At 44.3% G+C, this 17,840-nt stretch overlaps 1 protein-coding gene and 1 non-coding gene across 11 annotated transcripts in view; both read left to right on the forward strand.

Annotated features, from left to right (window-relative positions):
* Window positions 1-17,840, forward strand: part of LOC124610978 (protein held out wings) — a 423,550-nt gene that overhangs the window by 263,028 nt on the left and 142,682 nt on the right. The gene's annotated exons all lie outside the window — the stretch shown is intronic.
* Window positions 1,478-1,552, forward strand: Trnas-cga. The gene has a single exon. It is a non-coding gene; the product is annotated as a tRNA-Ser (tRNA).

Genomic DNA, 17,840 nt, shown 5'->3' on the forward strand with positions numbered 1-17,840 from the left:
GTTGCTCTCCATTTGACATATCATTTATAATTGTAAGTTTAATGTAATAAATATCATAAAGCGTTAAAACCCCGATATTCATTTATAAACACCCAGTATTTTCACTGGGAAGAGTGGGAGGCTGCGGAAATGAGTTCATAGTGCAATGAGACTGTATGCCTTCTGGTGCCGTTACGGCCACATTGCACGCTGAGGAAATAATAAAACTTCGGTCTTGGCCACAAATATACATTAAAAGTAAATGCTCGTTTGTAGTCCCTCACTGTTGTACTTTCAGTTTCTACACGACACTATAATTAACATTCAGAAAGACATAACCTGCATGTTTTTATAACGACAATATAGACGTTTACTGTTAAAACCGGTCGCGAGAAAGAAAACGCTGTGTTGTGAAAATGTGCATTTTCGATTTCTTTCTCGCACTCGGTTTCAAGTACGATTGGAGGGCATGTAAATCATTAGACAAATTCCTTCTCCCACGCGCAGTCTTTCTCCTGATACAGAGGGTATTTCACAATTCAAGCTACGCACTCCTCTGGGTTGTAGACGGGACTTAGTAGATCAAGTTTTACATAACAATCCACGCCCGGAAGCGTCACCCAACGACGCTACAGAGCGTAAAAGTGGTAGGCGCCGGTGTGTCTAAATGTATGTATAGACAGGGTGGTTGAGTGGAAAGTTGTAATCGAAAACCATTCTGATACCTCTGACAGTGGAATACATGCACCAGTAATGTTGTTGCTAAGGTTGTCGGTGTAGGGTTGGCAACTTTCAGAGATGGTAGTATGAACGAAAACAAGAAAGAAGTCTAGTAAACATGGGCTTTAAAATGCATACCTTAAGAGCTGTGAGCACTTCCTCTATAGAAGAGAGATATGTTTCACACTTGCAAGATGAACAAGTGTTCATAGCTCCTCAGGTATGCATTTTAGAGTCTATGTTTACTGAACTTTTTTTTTCTTTTTTGGACCATACTACCACCTCAGAAAGTTGCATGAGTAACAGTATTTACTCTCCGAGGTATCTGAATGATTATCGCTTGTAACTTCATACTCGTTCGTTTCCGAACCATGGACCCTTACCTTAAAACGATAAATTTATCCTCCTCCATCATCCTAGAAAATTTGTATCATCACAGACTCAGCACATTTACAGGCGCCGCGTGTATAACTTTGACGCTCTGTAACGTCAGTTGGTAAAGCGCTTGCCCGCGAAAGGCAAAGGTCCCGAGTTCGAGTCTAGGTCCGGCACACAGTTTTAATCTGCCAGGAAGTTTCATATCAGCGCACACTCCGCTGCAGAGTGAAAATCTCATTCTGGAAACATCCCCCAGGCTGTGGCTAAGCCATGTCTCCGCAATATCCTTTCTTCCAGGAGTGCTAGGCCTGCAAGGTTCGCAGGAGAGCTTCTGTAAAGTTTGGAATGTAGGAGACGAGGTACTGGCAGAAGTGAGGCTGTGAGGACAGGGCGTGAGTCGTGCTTGGGTAGCTCAGTTGGTAGAGCGCTTGCCCGCGAAAGGCAAAGGTCCCGAGTTCGAGTCTCGGTCCGGCACACAGTTTTAATCTGCCAGGAAGTTTCAGGTCTCTCTCATACCCAATATACCAGTCATCCTAACCGATTTAACATTCATTTTAAGAGACTTCAGTTCGCAATCGAGGTTTGTTTGCAACAAAAATGAACGAGGCTGAAGGTCAGAGAGATAGATATGAAGATAGTGGGAGGAGGGGGAGAGAAGGAAATTGATATAGAGAGGGGAGACGGTGGTGCACAGAGTAGGGGAGAGGAAGAGGAGATGGACAAAGAACGGGGGAAGAGGAGAGGGGTAGAAAGAAAAGGGGAGGGAAGAACTTGCGATGTATATCCAATTCCTATATACGTGTTTAGCAATTGCGAAAGATTGCCAGTTGCGCTAGTATTTATTATGTTTCTTTAATCCTTACGCGATTCAGAATTAAGCCATTTTCAAAAGGACAAAATTTCATTGATACGAAGTATCACGTCGAAGTTATTCAGATGAAGCATAAGTGCAAATTTAGGAGAGTATTTTAGCAGAGCAGAGGCGTATGGGGTATCCTTGTATCGACCATACGGCCCACAAATGGGGTAATGCACTGACATAAGCGACTGAAGAAGGGCAGATTGTTATGGCCCAACACCTGGGAGCGAGCATTCCGGAAACGGCGAAGATGGTCGGCTGTCCGTTGTCTACACAAATAATATGACTATACGTAAATACTTTTTTTTCCAAGTTTTGAGATGTATTGACCCACAATTTTCCATTTAATAATTGCCACATGACCGTAATTTTCTTTAATAAAAGTAGTTTTACAGACAAAGAGGACTATGATGTCCAAGAGAAAAGATTACCTACCTATTGGACAGTTGCTTGATCATGATAGAAAACGTACAGGAGCAACATGGATTTGTCCCATTTTAGAATACTCTTCAGTTGTGTGGGACTCTTAACGAGAGGACTAACGGGGGATGTTGGACGTGTCCAAGTAAGGGTTCCACGAACTGGGCCACGTTTCTGTGACTCAAGGAACAGCGTTAAGGAATTATTGAAAAAAAATCTGGAATTGGCAGCCCCTTGAAGACAAGACGCCAAGAGTACTAAGTTTAATGAACCAATATCAAGTGAAGAATCTAAATATAGTTTTTGGTCCCCTACGAATCGATCCCGTAATGATCGTGAAGACACAATTACACTAATTACAGCTCGCACAGCCGTGCGGCTGGTCCCGGCGGAGGTTCGAGTCCTCCCTCGGGCGTGGGTGTGTGTGTTCGTCCATAGGATAATTTAGGTTAAGTAGTGTGTAAGTTTAGGGACTGATGACCTTAGCAGTTAAGTCCCATAAGATTTCACAGACATTTGAACAGCTCGCACAGGAGGAGTTAGTCATTCTAACCGCGCTCCTTGCGCGATTGGAATGGGAAGAAACCCTTAAGTCCGCTCTAAACAATAAAATTGTCAAACTTGCAATTTACTATCCACTTGTTTATCAAACAAAAGAGCTGTTGTACCAACCAAGTATATAAAATAGAACCTCACTTCTGAAGCATTTGTCACGCTGTGCGTATCGTGTCGCGAAGTATTTTGACGGTAGTGGTCAATGTATCAGGCGGAATGCAGGACACAAATTTTAAATTTTCGACACGTGCTCCAGTTGCCAGTATCTCAAAAGTTGTAGATGCTAGTCCGGCAAGCAACTATTTACTGTTTGATAAACGCGTGCGTAATAAATGGCCCTCAATCTCTCGAACACACCAAGTACGGTCTATGCTTGACAAGCACACCAAATAAATCGGCACAGTGACAAATAATTTGACGATGTCGTGAGGTTGGAAAGGTGTTTCATCTTCTGCGAAGGTCTTAACATGAGGTATCATCCCAAGTATCATCCCCGATGGTTTTCAGAGTAGATGTCGAAGACGCTGTGCGTGGAGAAACCTAATTAATCCCGCACGCAAAATGGCTGCTGCTGATGCGTAAATGTATACCTGTATGTTGCTGATGCAGGTATTATAAAACAGAGTAGCGCCTTAGTTACGCGCAGCGTTATATAAAGCGGCGAGGGAGCACAAGGGAACGGCTGTGCACGTGTTGTGCTGGCGCAGGTGACGCGCCGCCGCCCTCTGAGGCAGAGGCTCAGCTCGTAGCTGGCCGCTGTTGCTCTTGGTCGGCCTTGGCCTTGGGGTGCTGTGACGTCACGCAGAGGTGCAGCCGGCCGGCATTCCTGGTGCCGGGTCAGCGGCGGCCGGGAGAAACGGAAAACCCGCGCCAGGCTCTTCACTCGGACCATCTGCGCCTCTCCCGCCGTCCCATGTCCTTACACCATGCGCTATGGATGCTAGCTTACTGCCAGCTATCGTACGTCGACCGGGAGCTTTGAATCAGTGAGTCTCTGGTCACCTCTTGCGTTACTTTCAGTTTTCTCAGAAATCCAACTTGCTTTGTTTGCGTAATTTGTTTCTTTGGAGCTAATCGGCACATTATCGTGCAAATGGTTCAGTATAACAGCATGCAGTGTCTCCACGGGCCTAAACTCGGCTTCTGTTGCCACTGTCAACACAGGTGTTCAGTGACGAGACAAAACTAGTTCGTTGCAAACCAACATCCTCTGCAGCGGCCTTACAGCTGTGGACGCGCCACGAGAAGTGTGCTGTCAAACAAGGCACACTGCAAAGTCCTAGCGGCAAACATCCGCCGCGTCACTCTTGGCGTGGTAAGCGGACCAATGTTGGCAGTTCGGACTGTAGCGTCCGCGCCAGCTGAGGTGCCTGCAGGATGCTGGAGCGGGGTAGTACTGGATGATGACGGGAAACGTGGCAGTGTGACAAATTTCTTGTGGTGGCCATTATCACAGTAGCTACATATAAATTACAGTAGTTCAAAAGACAAACGCCTTTTGCATGCTACACGTTAAGTTATTTAACTTGTGCACCCAGGCGCGTTTCGCGTTAGATACAAGGCATCTTCAATGGGTGTGCTGAAATTTTAAAAGATTTTGCACGTATAAATTATAGATTTAAAACAGTCCACTGAGGTTTTTATAATCTAGTGGAAAAGGACTTACAGATCAGCATGTAACTCATTATTTGTATTGGAAATAACGAATTACTTGTTGATGTACTGAACTGTTTTTAGTCTGTGATCTGTATGTGCAAACGAAAAAAAATCTTGTAATATTTGAGAACGCCCACTGAAAATGCCTTGTAACTAAGGCGAAACGCACCTGGATGCGCAAGTTAAATAAAATAACTTAATGTGCAGCGCGCAAAGGGCGTTTTTCTTTTCAACTACTATACTTCAAGGCGGTATGAGTTCGTTTTAGGGTAGCCCCCTTCGACACATTTCTCAGCTTATCTGTTCCCCAAGATTTTTTGTTTATGATGCAGCGTTGTTTCCTAAACCCCATCCTCAAGGTTCAGCTCATACGTCACAATGAGCGAGATTGCTGTGCCACTAAGTTTATTATACGCACCACGAAATGACTATAAAGATACTTGTATATGTTAGAGGAGTCGTCACAAGACTAAACACCACGTTCTAAATTCTTCTACGTCCAGGAACATGTTGCTGGATGGTGTTTGAGTAGCTTTTAGTGGTCAGTTCTAGATGTAGAAAATTTTACTGAATTTAGTTTTTACTGTTGCTTGCCCCTTGTTTCCTTATGCCGTTTGGGCGCTACGTTTATTTATAATCACTGTTTATTTGACAACGATTTATTATTAATTATGTAAATGTCACTCTTTCTTCTTTCACTGAAATTACCCGAGAGTAGACTGAACAATCTTATAACGCTGTAGTACACTGAGGACGTCCAGTAAGAAATATTGTCATGGCTTCCACTCAACAGTGTCTGTTGATTTATTCGCTACCAAGTTTAAAGTAAGAGCGGCGCCATCATCATACACGTCAGCACGTGATGTATCATAGCAGATACATCCTGTTACTGTAACATAGTACACCGTGGTGAGGTGAGCTACCCTTAAGGGTGGTGACTGTAAGAACATTATAGATATTTCATGGCGATTGTGCGTCGTAAAGCCTTGCAAGAATAAATCCCAGCTGATTACGTTTACGAAGGGTCAAACAATTACTGACACATACAACGTAAATGTTCTTTATCGACTGGGTGAAAAAACCACACGAGTTCGGAACTGCACAGGAAAGAGGAAATTCGCTTGGCCACAAAAATGCCTGTACAGTGGGAAAACTTAGGAATCTAAAGTCAGAACTGTTGTAGCGTACACGCTATTGAGCAGATGTGGCATCTGCTGATGACAATATCTAGAGTCCGTTGAAATGATCATTGCGTCTGTAGACGCGTGTTCGGCAAACGTCCCGGACTCGCCCTTTAGAGATGTAATGCTTACGAATTTTCGCACTGTACGTTCTCCATGTTGCGGAAAGCCCAAAAGTGAAGTTTCGGCCGAATGGAAATATCCTTGGAGGAGTGGGGCGACGATTATTCGTAGATACAAGAAGATATTCTGTGAAAGGGCTTGGAGTAACATGGTAATATATTGAATGATAATGGACATTATTTTGAAAAGAGAAACAATTTTTTTATTGCAAAACGTACTTGAGACTTTACTTTGCATCTTTCACTTTCGTGGCAATATTCCGCTGCTTGCAGTTCCCCAGGATATATTGTAGACTTAACCAAGTGTGTGAATGGAAATCAGTATATTCTTCATTCGTGTGGCCATAGTGCCCGTAGTTGCTTTATAATTCATGAGGGTATTTGATCCGTCGTTGCAACTACAAAAATGCGTGATTTTATTTTTTTCCACTAGGCGCGTTTCGCTTTATTGAGGTAAAGCATCATCAGTGGTGTGTAATTAAGTTTATTTACATTTTGATTTGCTTTCTTAACGAACTGTTTTTCGATCTAAAGAGCAAATCGAAATGTAAATAAACATAATTACAGATCACTGATGATGCTTTACCTCAATAAAGCGAAACGCGTCTGGTGAAAAGATCACGCATTTTTGTAGTTGCAACGACGGATCAAAAATACCCTCATGAATATCAGTTTGTCTAAGTATCTTTGCACGAGGACAAGATCGAAAGAAAAACATGAGCACTACGTTGAAAAATCTGTAGTATGAAGCGTTTGATTCCAAGCTACTTTTGGACTGCTCCAGTGACTTCATGGTGACTAAGGTCCCCTTGTGTGGACCCACACGAATATAGTCGCGCTGCGTCACGCACACGCAGAACTTTGCCTGCTGTTGCGAAGCGCAGCTGTGCTTTAACTTTTGCCGGAAATTTGGCGGAGGTGCAGAGGGAGGGACGTGCCGTGAGTTTGCCCGGGGCGTCGGTTCTCACCATGGCACGCGAGGCCCCGTTAATGCCCGAACAAGGGCGCAGTATTACCGCTCCGGCGGAGGAACAGCCCGCTGATTCATTCACCGAGAGCTCCTCTTTCCGAGAAACCCACTTTCCCGGCGCACTCGCTCCATTCCTCATTTTTCTTTGCGCACGTAATAGGACCACAAAGCCACTTACAAGGGGGGGTCTTGTTACACGCGCCTTAATGGGAGGCACTTACGTCATGGCGCGACTAGTCACCGTACCGTCGCACAACTGCTGACACACTACTCTTGTAATTAACACGAAAAACTCACGATTAAAAACACGTTGCTTACACCACAGCCACCGTCTTGACACCTAAAGCGAGAACATGTGTATGTTCAAAAACACTGTCACGTATAAACGGAACTGTCATGAACCCGAGATTGGGTGGAGCACCACAAAGCTTTTACTAGGCAAGGATCAGTTGAATCGCCAAGATTTTACCCACCGATAATAATTAGCTTGATGTACCGCCCAGTAGTATATCGTCAATTAGATGTATGATGTGTGTCATGTGTAAAATATCATCAAGTCGTTAGATCGATTGACATTTTTCGTACGGCAGTTTCAAAGAAGGAAATAGAGAGAGTGAGTCCGATACCACGCTAAACCGCGAATCTCTGTGAATGACAGACGGAAATTTGAGTTATATAACTGTCAGCTGTACAACTGTCATACTCCCGTAATATAATATTCCTGCACTTCCTCTTACCGGGCTACATTAAAGGCAGACTGGAATTTTCCGTCGTCCGAACGGGATTCGATCCGGCGACCTCCTGGTTTCAAGGTACTTGTGGTACCGATGACCACCAGTTCAGACGCTTCAGAGTAATGTCTGAATGGTTCCCCTAAATACAGGGTGGTTATAATTAAACTTTCGCCTCTGAAAAACGACTGATCGTAGGACAGTAAAACTTGGTAGAAACATTGGTAAGAACTTGCGGGAGACAACAAATAAATTATCGAAAGAAACACGTAAGGATTTCCATATGATTCATTCATTGCGTACCATGTTTACGTTCCATATTACAAACGTTGTTAAATGGGACGACCACCGCCCATCTTCAACCACAGCAACCTGGAACCGCAACAGAGGATAGCATTTCTCAATTGTTCGCAGCCCTTGTCGATCGGTGGACCACGGAATTTTCAGCTGTCGTGAAACGGCTCGTGCACTGCTTGAAGACTGCACATTGCGTCCAGCTTTCTTAGGCATGGCAACAGTAACTTTTTCAGCAATTTGTGGCGCAATTGCCCGTCGGCTTCTCCCAGGACGGTTAATTCGAACTTCCGAATAATTCCCTTCAACCCCTGTGCTGAAAGAGGACCTCTCCGTATTCCTTTAATATGTCGGTACCTGCGAATAGCTGCAGCGCTTTTGCTATTGTTTTGATAAAAACAGCTTTACCAGTAAAGCCCAGCTCACCATGTCCAGACCCATGCTGACACTCTGCAGCTGTAGTGCATACTGATGTTGTGGCGTAGGTTAACAGCCACGCCACTCGGAAGTAGCCGAAAGGCACGTGTTAACTCACGCAGGCTAGAGATAGGTCTGAAACAGGATACGTAATGAATGCTATAAAGAAAAGTACGTAGCTGCTGGAATACTTAACTTTAATCCATCCTTGTTGTACATCGCTATTGACGATACAAGTGAGACTCTGTAGATTCAGGCAATAAACTACTAATGGCGCCTTGCTAGGTCGTAGCCATTGACTTAGCTGAAGGCTATTCTAACTATCTGCTCTGCAAATGAGCGAGGCTTCGTCAGTGTGCATCGCTAGCTGCGTCGTCCGTACAACTGGGGGGAGTGCTAGTCCGTCTCTCGAGACCTGCCGTGTGGTGGCGCTCGGTCTGCGATCACTAACAGTGGCGACACGTGGGTCCGACATGTACTAATGGACCGCGGCCGATTTAAAGCTACCACCTAGCAAGTGTGGTGTCTGGCGGTGACACCACACTGATACCCTACGTCCCCGTACCAGTAACGCCTAATGGCAAGTCACGACACTAACGCCACTACTGACGCAAATCCTGCAGCGCACAGTATGAAAATCAGGTGCATATACGTTTAATAGTTTTCCGTCTATACTGGCTCAAGTAGCAATAGTTTATCTATAACCACCCTGCAGTTCGCGATCATGATTCCATCTCTGTTAACTTCATCATACACAGCTTCAGTGAACGAGATTTTTACTCTGCAGCGGAGTGTGCGCTGATATGAAACTTCCTCACAGATTAAAACTGTGTGCCGGGCCGAGACTCGAACTCGGCACCTTATGCCTTTCGCGGCAAGTGCTCTACCATCTGAGCTACCCAAGCACGACTCACGACCCACAACCCGCCCTCGCAATTTCAATTCCGCCATTGCCTCGTCTCCTACCTTCCAAACTACACAGAAGCTCTTCTGCGAACCTTGCAGCTTGTCGTGCTTGGGTAGCTCAGATGGTGGGCCACTTGCCCGCCAAAGGCAAAGGTCCCCAGTTCGAGTCTCGGTCCGGCACACAGTTTTAATCTGTCAGGAAGTTTCAGATTCAGTGCAGCTAACCTGTTCCGTTGTCCTAGATCATGGACACATACAGCCAGATTAGAATTTTGTGGATGGGTGTGGTGAGAGCGAGAGAGATAGATAGATAGAGAGAGAGAGAGAGAGAGAGAGAGAGAGAGAGAGAGAGAGAGAGAGAGTGAATATATGTAACACAATAATTGATTTAAAATATGCTGTAGTAAAGTAAAAAAAAATGTTTGCGAATATCTGCATGTGTCAAATTTAATGGCGAGACTGAATGAGACTATTTGATAAACAAAATACATTGGTGAAGTATAAAATAACTATTTATGATTATCATAGTGAGTTCGTGTTGCGCCTTTTCTTTTTATAAAAAGTCGAAACAGTGTAGTGTGTTGTTAAACTATATTAATATTTTGAGGCCAAAGGTTTGAAGTAATTTAAAGATAATAGAATTACTGAGAGTAGTATTTTGTTTTTAGTATCTAGAGTAAATGATAATCAACGAGCAGTAACATGATCTGTAATTTTGCGAAGCAGAAACGGCAAATAAGTGAGTGTGTTTGCACGCTGAGCTGGGTCAGTAGAAGGCTGTGTTTCGGCCGTGGCACTACAAAGCTGACGTCATCAAAGCACTGTCAGACCAATATCTTCAGTCGGCCGTGACCGCTGCCTAAAGATCGTGGAGTCGCGTCGACGTACGCTGTTGAGTTTGTAATGGCGAAGAGTTGGCGCTGTTTGTTTGGTACAAGAGCCCACAACTGTTCTAATATCAATCCTCCTCATTTACTGTTGAAATTATTTTTGTATGTTTCTGATTCGTTGAAGCCTCTCATGAAGCCTCCAGCAGCGGAAGACGGACTTACGCTCATAAATCAAATATCAGCAATACCGTTGTATGATCGCTCCAAAGGTGTTGTATTGGGTTCAGATCGAGACTGCGCAGGCCAGTCCATTTCAGATATGTTTTTGTGGAACGAGTTGGAATCCTATTTCCATTAATTTTGCGACCACAGCTGCTGAGGTGTGTTCTGGTGCATTGTCGTGATGGAAAAGGACTTTTTTGCGGTCCAATCGCTGGCGTTTTTCTTGCAGCTCGGTTTTCAAACGGTCCAATAACGATGAATAATGTGCACCTGTAATAGTTTTACCCTTTTCCAGATAGTCGATGTGGATTATCGCCTTTTTTGGTGCACATTCTCCCTCGCTAACCCATTGTTTAGATTGTTGTTTGGTCTCAGGAGTGTAGTAATGTATCCATATTTCATCCACAGTGACGAAACGATGCTTGAAGTCCTGCAGATTCTTCCTGAACAGCTGCAAACCATCCTTGCAACACTTCACAATTCCGTTTTTAGTCAAGCGTGAGCAATCGCAGAACCCATCTTGCGGATAGCTTTCTCATGTCCAAATGTTTATGCAGAATATTATGTACCCATTCAGTCGAGATGCCCACAGCACCAGCAGTCTCACGCACCTTAACTCTTCTGTCATCCACCACCACATCATTGATTTTATCAACGATTTCTGGAGTCGTAACCTCCACAGGTCGTCCAGAACGTTAGACATCACTTGTGCCCATATGGCCACTCTGAAAATTTTGATACCACTTCTAAACTGTTCTAATCGAAGGTGCAGAGTCACCGTAATATTTATAAAGTTTCTCTTTAGTCTCATGAGGCGTTTTGCCTTTCATAAAGTAATTATTTTTCGTCCATTTTTTGACAATCTCTGGACTCCCTTGATTCACACGAATGGCAAAAACAAAGAAATAGACCATATGGCTTAAACTTGATGTGCGTTCTTTCCAAAGATGCTACTAACTAAACATGACCTCGATACGAGCCGGTGGTGCCATCTCTCGGACTTTGCATGGACTTTCCGAACGCCCCTCGTATCTACACGAGTGACGAATATGTGTAATCTATGGAGAACTGCAGAAATCAGGATTGTGATAAACAATAATTATTGTGGCATACAGGACTTGTAATAAACAACGATTTTTTAAACGTGCATTTTTTATTTCAATTTTCTGTTGCAAAACAAATTTGATTTACCGTACATCTGTAAACGGTTGTCTGTCATCAGTCAATTTCACCCCGCTGTACCACTCATACGTGTTGTTAGAGTAATGTGGGCATGATAAAAAGTACCGGCAGGGAGATTCGATCCACAGACACGGTGCTTATGAAACAAGGAGCTTAATCGACCCGCTGTGGAATCCTTGATTACTAGGGACCGTACGATGCATATAAGCACGCCTAAAACTTAGAAGCTCGATTTTCTCGAAAACGGCTGAGAGTTAACGTGACGCCGTTTACATATTTTGGAAGTCGTAGTAACGCCTTACACATCCTGTCGGCATGAATAAAATCTGTGAGGGGAGGTTGGTACGGTGCCGTTGTGAACGCTCCTGGCGGACACTACTTCTCTACTGACAACGCACGCGGCCCCATTTTTCTGTACTGGACAGTTGAGTGGTTCAAGTCTATCTTGACAGTAGGGCTTACCCAGGCAGGCATTTCCTACCACTGCGGATGATTGTGAGTGGCGTTGGGCGTCTTGGTGGATGGTATGAGTCGCTAGAGGAACTGGTGGTGGTGAAACTGCGATGTTGACATATGACTAGCCGATCAGGGCAACGGGCCGCTTGTAATGGTCTCACGTATGTCATTCGGTCGTCCTAGTTGCTGGACGAGGGGATTGTCAGAAGTGCGGGTGGTGGCATAAAACCGGCTCGCCGCTTGCTGAAAACGCTCCTTAACTACTGACAACGCAGTACTCCGCGCCTACTTTCATACCAGCGGGTTAGAGAGCCTGTGTACAGTGTGTGGCCATAGGTGAAGTTGTCTGTCATTGGTTGATTAGCTTCGGCGCCATTTTTCTGCCAAACGTCTCTCGCGCTTCCTATGTTCGCCGTGCTTCTGAGTTGAAATGAAGTTTAGAGGACTTTTGGAAACGATTAAATGGTATTTGAATTATTGAGAGACTTGTTATGCATTGTGCATGCATGTTCGGTATAGTTGTATATCGTTTTTAGTACGTAATTAGCGTTTGAGTGCGTACTGGTAGCATCGCAAGCTTTTCTGAAGCCAGTATCTGACAGTCCTTGCTGGAAACGGAAAGTTCCTGTCACTGTTGTGCCATGCTCATTCGTCTTTATAGCGTCAAACTTTATTTCGTTCCGAATCAGAACAGTAGGCATTATTTTGGTTTCAGTATTATTGCCTGACTGCTGACGCAGGCAAGTTGTAAGCACGTTTTCCGCAGTTGCCGTGGTTGCCGGAACATTATTTCTAGTAAATAATTGTAGTTACTCTTCAAGACAGTTTTTAATAGGCCTGCTTACTGTGGGGTAGAAGCGATACGGTAGTTTTCTTGTTATATTTGGTCGTTATTACAGTAGCCTACATTTAACATTACCTGATTTTTGTAATACTTTTCGTTTGTTATCTACGAGAGGTGTTCAAAAGATATGAAAGAAAGTCGTAAGCAGTTGTTTACTTGTGACAAAAGTACTAATACGTCTCACACTTTTTGCATGTCACAAGTAAACAACTGCTTACGACTTTCATTCATCTGACGTAATACAGGTACGTTAAATCTTTAGCGTTATGCACTTCCGGTAAAAGACAAATGCTATAGACTATATTTTTTATTTACGTTAGTTTCATTGCCAAATGTCTAGTAAACTAACTTCAAAGGACATAAATGCAAGTAACGAATAATTTTTAAAGCCACTGTATCAAATTTTCCTGTGCTGTACGTAGTAGGCTACTATGAGTATATTATAGCTGTAAAGAAAGGCATTTAACGAATGATTCCGCCATATTGTCTTGTGCTTTTGATTCGGTGAGTGTGTACTCTACTCCACTACTGACCATTCAAAAGTCCCGCCCGCAGTTTGGCAGAAAAATGGCCGCCGTATCGTCCGGTTGGCCACTCTCTCCCTATACAGGCTCTCTACAGCGGGTCCGCCTTTAGTGACATCTAGTGGTCAGTTCAGCACTACATACTGGTGTCCTGCCACTTTTGATCATATAGTGTTTTTAGGCGTGTGTGTGTGTATAACAGCTGTTACAGAACACGCTTTCTCCTTCTCGCCGACGATAGTTTGTTTAGTACTGTGGTGCGTGCAGTGAGAGTGGTTTGAACCTGTGTATCGTGGTTAATGGGTGGGACAGGAAGGCGACGCTTGCAGCAGTGAGAGTAGGCCGGCGTGTGAGGAGTTCTGTCTGGCCCTCTCGCACCTTGGGGGCTGGCTGGCCGCCTCCCACGCGGCCAAACAGGAAGCGGCCAAGCCAAATACACAGCGCTTCGCGGTGTTTATGCGCGCGCCGTTTACTCTGCGCTCCTTTCCCGGCTCTGCGCAAAAACTGGGCCCGTCCGCGCGCGGTCGCACACCGCCCTCCCGCACCCGCGGAATTTCCGAACTTCCTGTTTCTCCACCTGCAGCAATCTTCTCCTACTGTGCTGCCCGAATCAGTGTATTCTACGGACATTAAGAATGAGCGTTCGCCCGGTAACTTGTTTTCCACATAATTCTCATCTTACTTAACTCACGGACAGAGTATCCGTTTAAAAGATTTTCCTGTACCTTGAGTCAGAGGAATCTCATAGGCGGAAATGTACAGAACTAACAGGAGACCGCACCTACTAATTTATGGTAAATACGGGAAGTGGAAGTGCTAGAGGTGGGAGCTCTAGATGGCCAAAAGTTTTTTGAGGGGGGGGGGGGGGGAATCGAATTGGCCTGGTGCGAGTAAGGATAGCGCTCTGATGGTTCCGTACAAACTTTATTATGTGTATGGACAGTTGATCCATCCCAGGAATCGAGACTTCCGACGATTTTTGCCTGTTATAGAAATCGATACTGACAAGGTATCGGTCCCAGAAATTCCAAGACTTTCGAGAATATTTTAAGTTTCAGGTCTATAACATATGACAATAGAAATATTTTTTCGTGTAATGTAATTACAGATGCAATATTTTTAGGTTTTTTTTTCTCCTTTACTTCTACTGTGAAACTTGCTTCGTGACAAATTTCATGATTATAGGCAAACGGGAAGTGCCCATGATTATAGGGCCAACGGGAAGCGCACTATCGGTTTTGATGAAGAGTTTCAGTGTATCAGAATATGTGAAATAAACGGCTATATTTGTTTACTGCACTGGCCTAGAAGTTACCATTTACTAGATCACCAAGGGAGATGGATCAACTTCATAAGTCTACCCATTGATGAGAAAAAGGTTCTTGACAGACAGACAGACAGACAGACAGACAACAAAGTGGTGCTACAACGGTCTCGTTTCTACAGACTGAGGTACGGAATCGAAAAAGATGGCGAGACATAAGCCATTTAAGTTTGCATAGGTTCAAGACAGCCGTTGGCACAGTGGAAAGTGTACACAGCTATAATCTCAGGGTCTTGATCACTTTTTATTTTCAATTTTTGCGTTACTTATGCCGGAAAGAAACTGGAATAATGCTCAATATATTGTATGTATTAATATTTTCATAAAAGGCATCAATGGAAGGGCAAAGGAAAAGTTGGGATTGAAAATAAAGCCCTTTTCTTTTTTGTCTCATGAGGAGACAAACAAATCCGCAATAAAATGAAGATATTTTTCGTGATGGATTGCCATCAAGCTAGGTGACTGCGCAAGTTATCGAGGCATCACAGTTCTCAGTTCTGTATGGAGACTATATTTAACTCCTTAAAATTAGAATTGAGAGAGAAACCGAGGAAGTAGAACAACAGAGTGGCTTTGGGGAAGGAAGGTCTTGTATCGATACTATGTGCAGCATTAGACTAATGACTGACAAGAGATTGGCAAATAACTTGCAGACACACGTCGCTTTTATAGACACATGGAGGTAACAAATTTCATCGTGTCTGAAACAGATAATTGAGTATTCGTCATTTTGTGCCGTCGGGAAAGGCCTGGAGCCTTTTTCTGTGTATGAGAATATAATTCCGTTCCGGCTCGCTGTTCTAACTTTCTTTTGTTTCTTTCTGTGTTGCAGGTAAGGACGACGGCGGCAAGGGGGCTTCGGCTGCAGTGCAGTCCCAGAACTGAACTGGATCTATGCTGCTCTGTTAACCGTGTGGATGACAAATGTGAGACAGCCATACGCTTCTTACTTGTTTGTATTAGAAAATTATCTCGCTTATTGCTTGTGGCGACGTGCCGAATTTGAAAACCATTGTAATTAGTTGGTCAGTTCGAGTGAAAACGTGAATGACTACGTTACCCTTGACTTGGAGATCGTGCTCCTTTATAGAAGATGAACCAGGAACTCCACCCACAAACTTCTCGAAGTGGTTCCAGGAAGCCTTCTGAGTATTTCGGTATAAGGAAGCCACAGTCTCCTAGAGCACAACAGTGCAGATGGCTGCAACATGCGATGTGCATCTTGTTTCCATTCGCTCACGCTTCCTGCTATTGACAGCATCAGTTGTCTTCTTCCGCGTTGTCCTCAAGTCTGCATTTAGTATTTTTCGGTTCTGTAAAGGATTTTATTTTCCAGCAGTGTTAGTTGTGCGTTACGGTGACTACATAATAGTAGTAGGGGCAGGTTTGCCAATGGCCTTGCCGCAGTGGTATTACTGGTTCCCGTCAGATCACCGAAGTTGTCGGGCTGGGCTAGCACTTGGATGGGTGACCATCCGGACTGCCGAGCGCTGTTGGCAAGCGGGGTGCACTCAGCCCTTGTGAGGCAAACTGAGGAGCTTCTTGATTGAGAAGTAGCGGCTCCGGTCTCTGAGACTGATATACGGCCGGGAGAGCGGTGTGCTGACCACATGACCCTCCATATCCGCATCCAGTGACGCCTATGGACTGAGGATGACACGGCGGCCGGTCGGTATCGTTGGGCCTTTATGGCCTGTTCGGGAGCAGTTTAGTTTTTGTTTTTGTAGGGACAGTTTTTACTGGTGACGAGTTGGCCGATATGCACCTTGTGTATGTATTCACTGAGTAAAACGGAAGAGCGGCTCAAAGAAGCTGTGCTGAGCTGTTCCCGCACTGGCGGCAGCCACATCAAAGTACCGTTTCGCATGACCAGAAGTGTGTTGCATTACACTGTGTTTTACATTTTGGTCATTGCATATTACAGACTTCTTCATTGTTGTGAGGGTATTATCACAGAAACAAGTGCGATTGCGACAAAAAAACGTATAAATCATAATTACATAATTACTGCCAGGGACTGTGGATACGTTATACCAAAATACTCAGATGGTAATCTTGAACATCCTCGAAACGTTTGTCGGTGGACTTCTGGTTCACTCTGTATATAAAACAAATAGATGTAGCAAATATTCAAAAAAGACCTTGAGGTCTCATTTTCCTGCGTAAGTAGTTTTATTTTTGCAAAAACCGCTTTTTTATGATTTAGCTGTTAGCTAAATGCGCTGTTCTGGAGATCTAGCAGCTACATGGCTGTTAAAACAATACCATAAACTTGAAGGACATACGAGAAGTTATATAGTGTAGAGGCGGGAATAGTTTCAAGTGTCTGTCCGGCCACCATAATTTGCCTCAATTATTTGAGTTAAATTCTGGTAATTTTCCTTCAGTAGCGCCATTGCCATTTTCATTTCCCATCACTGGTGCAGTTAAAATAGTGTTATCTCTGCAGTGGCGCCTAAGACCGTCTGAGTAAGCAATACTGTAATAAGGAATTGTAAAATCGTATTTAGTGAAGGGCATACAAAAGACATTAAGTTCTGATGGTGTCACTCGGTAGCTTCAGATCACTAATCCATTGATGATGCTTTTGAACTCCGTGCGGCCTTCACAAGGTCTTACCACATGCAAAGAATTTACACAGCCGCATCGACATAGTGAGTTGATTATTTTTGCCATTTAGGCAATACAGAACATTACACTAGAGGTAGAAGGAATGAAATAGAAAGGAAGTTCAGGGATTTGCCGAGGTCTTCTAGGTATGGAGGACAATTTCTTATTAGACAGAGACGCGCAAGGAAATAATTCTTAAATTTTTGACAGGACCGATCGTGGCACTCATCTTAATACATTTAGTGAAAACACGGACAAATCTGGCCGACCAGACGGAGACTTGAGCCTTGCAGCTTCCAGATCACAGCCCAGCGCTGAGCCATGCCCCCGCCTCGTTTGGTCAGCTGTCGGAGCGTCTTCCCAGAAGCTGGCAACTGGATGTCTTGTTAGGAACGAGACCACACTTTGCGTTGTCAACAGATGTATCACCGTTGGCGCCTATCACTGGTTTGCTCTTTGCTAGTACAGCTACACGGTTGCCTTTTGTTTCCACAGGGCAGAGATTCCTAGCCGCGATGCGGAGTGTTCGCTGTAGCGCGCTTCCTGTATGCAGGGAAGCACAACTGGTGATGATTCTGATTTCAACTCTCGTGCATTCGACTGCCGCTACGCAGGTACCTTCCGCGCTGTATTCGTATCTCACCTGCACTACTTCTGCAG

The sequence above is a fragment of the Schistocerca americana genome, chromosome 1, assembly GCF_021461395.2.
Source record: "Schistocerca americana isolate TAMUIC-IGC-003095 chromosome 1, iqSchAmer2.1, whole genome shotgun sequence".
Lineage (NCBI taxonomy): Eukaryota > Metazoa > Arthropoda > Insecta > Orthoptera > Acrididae > Schistocerca > Schistocerca americana.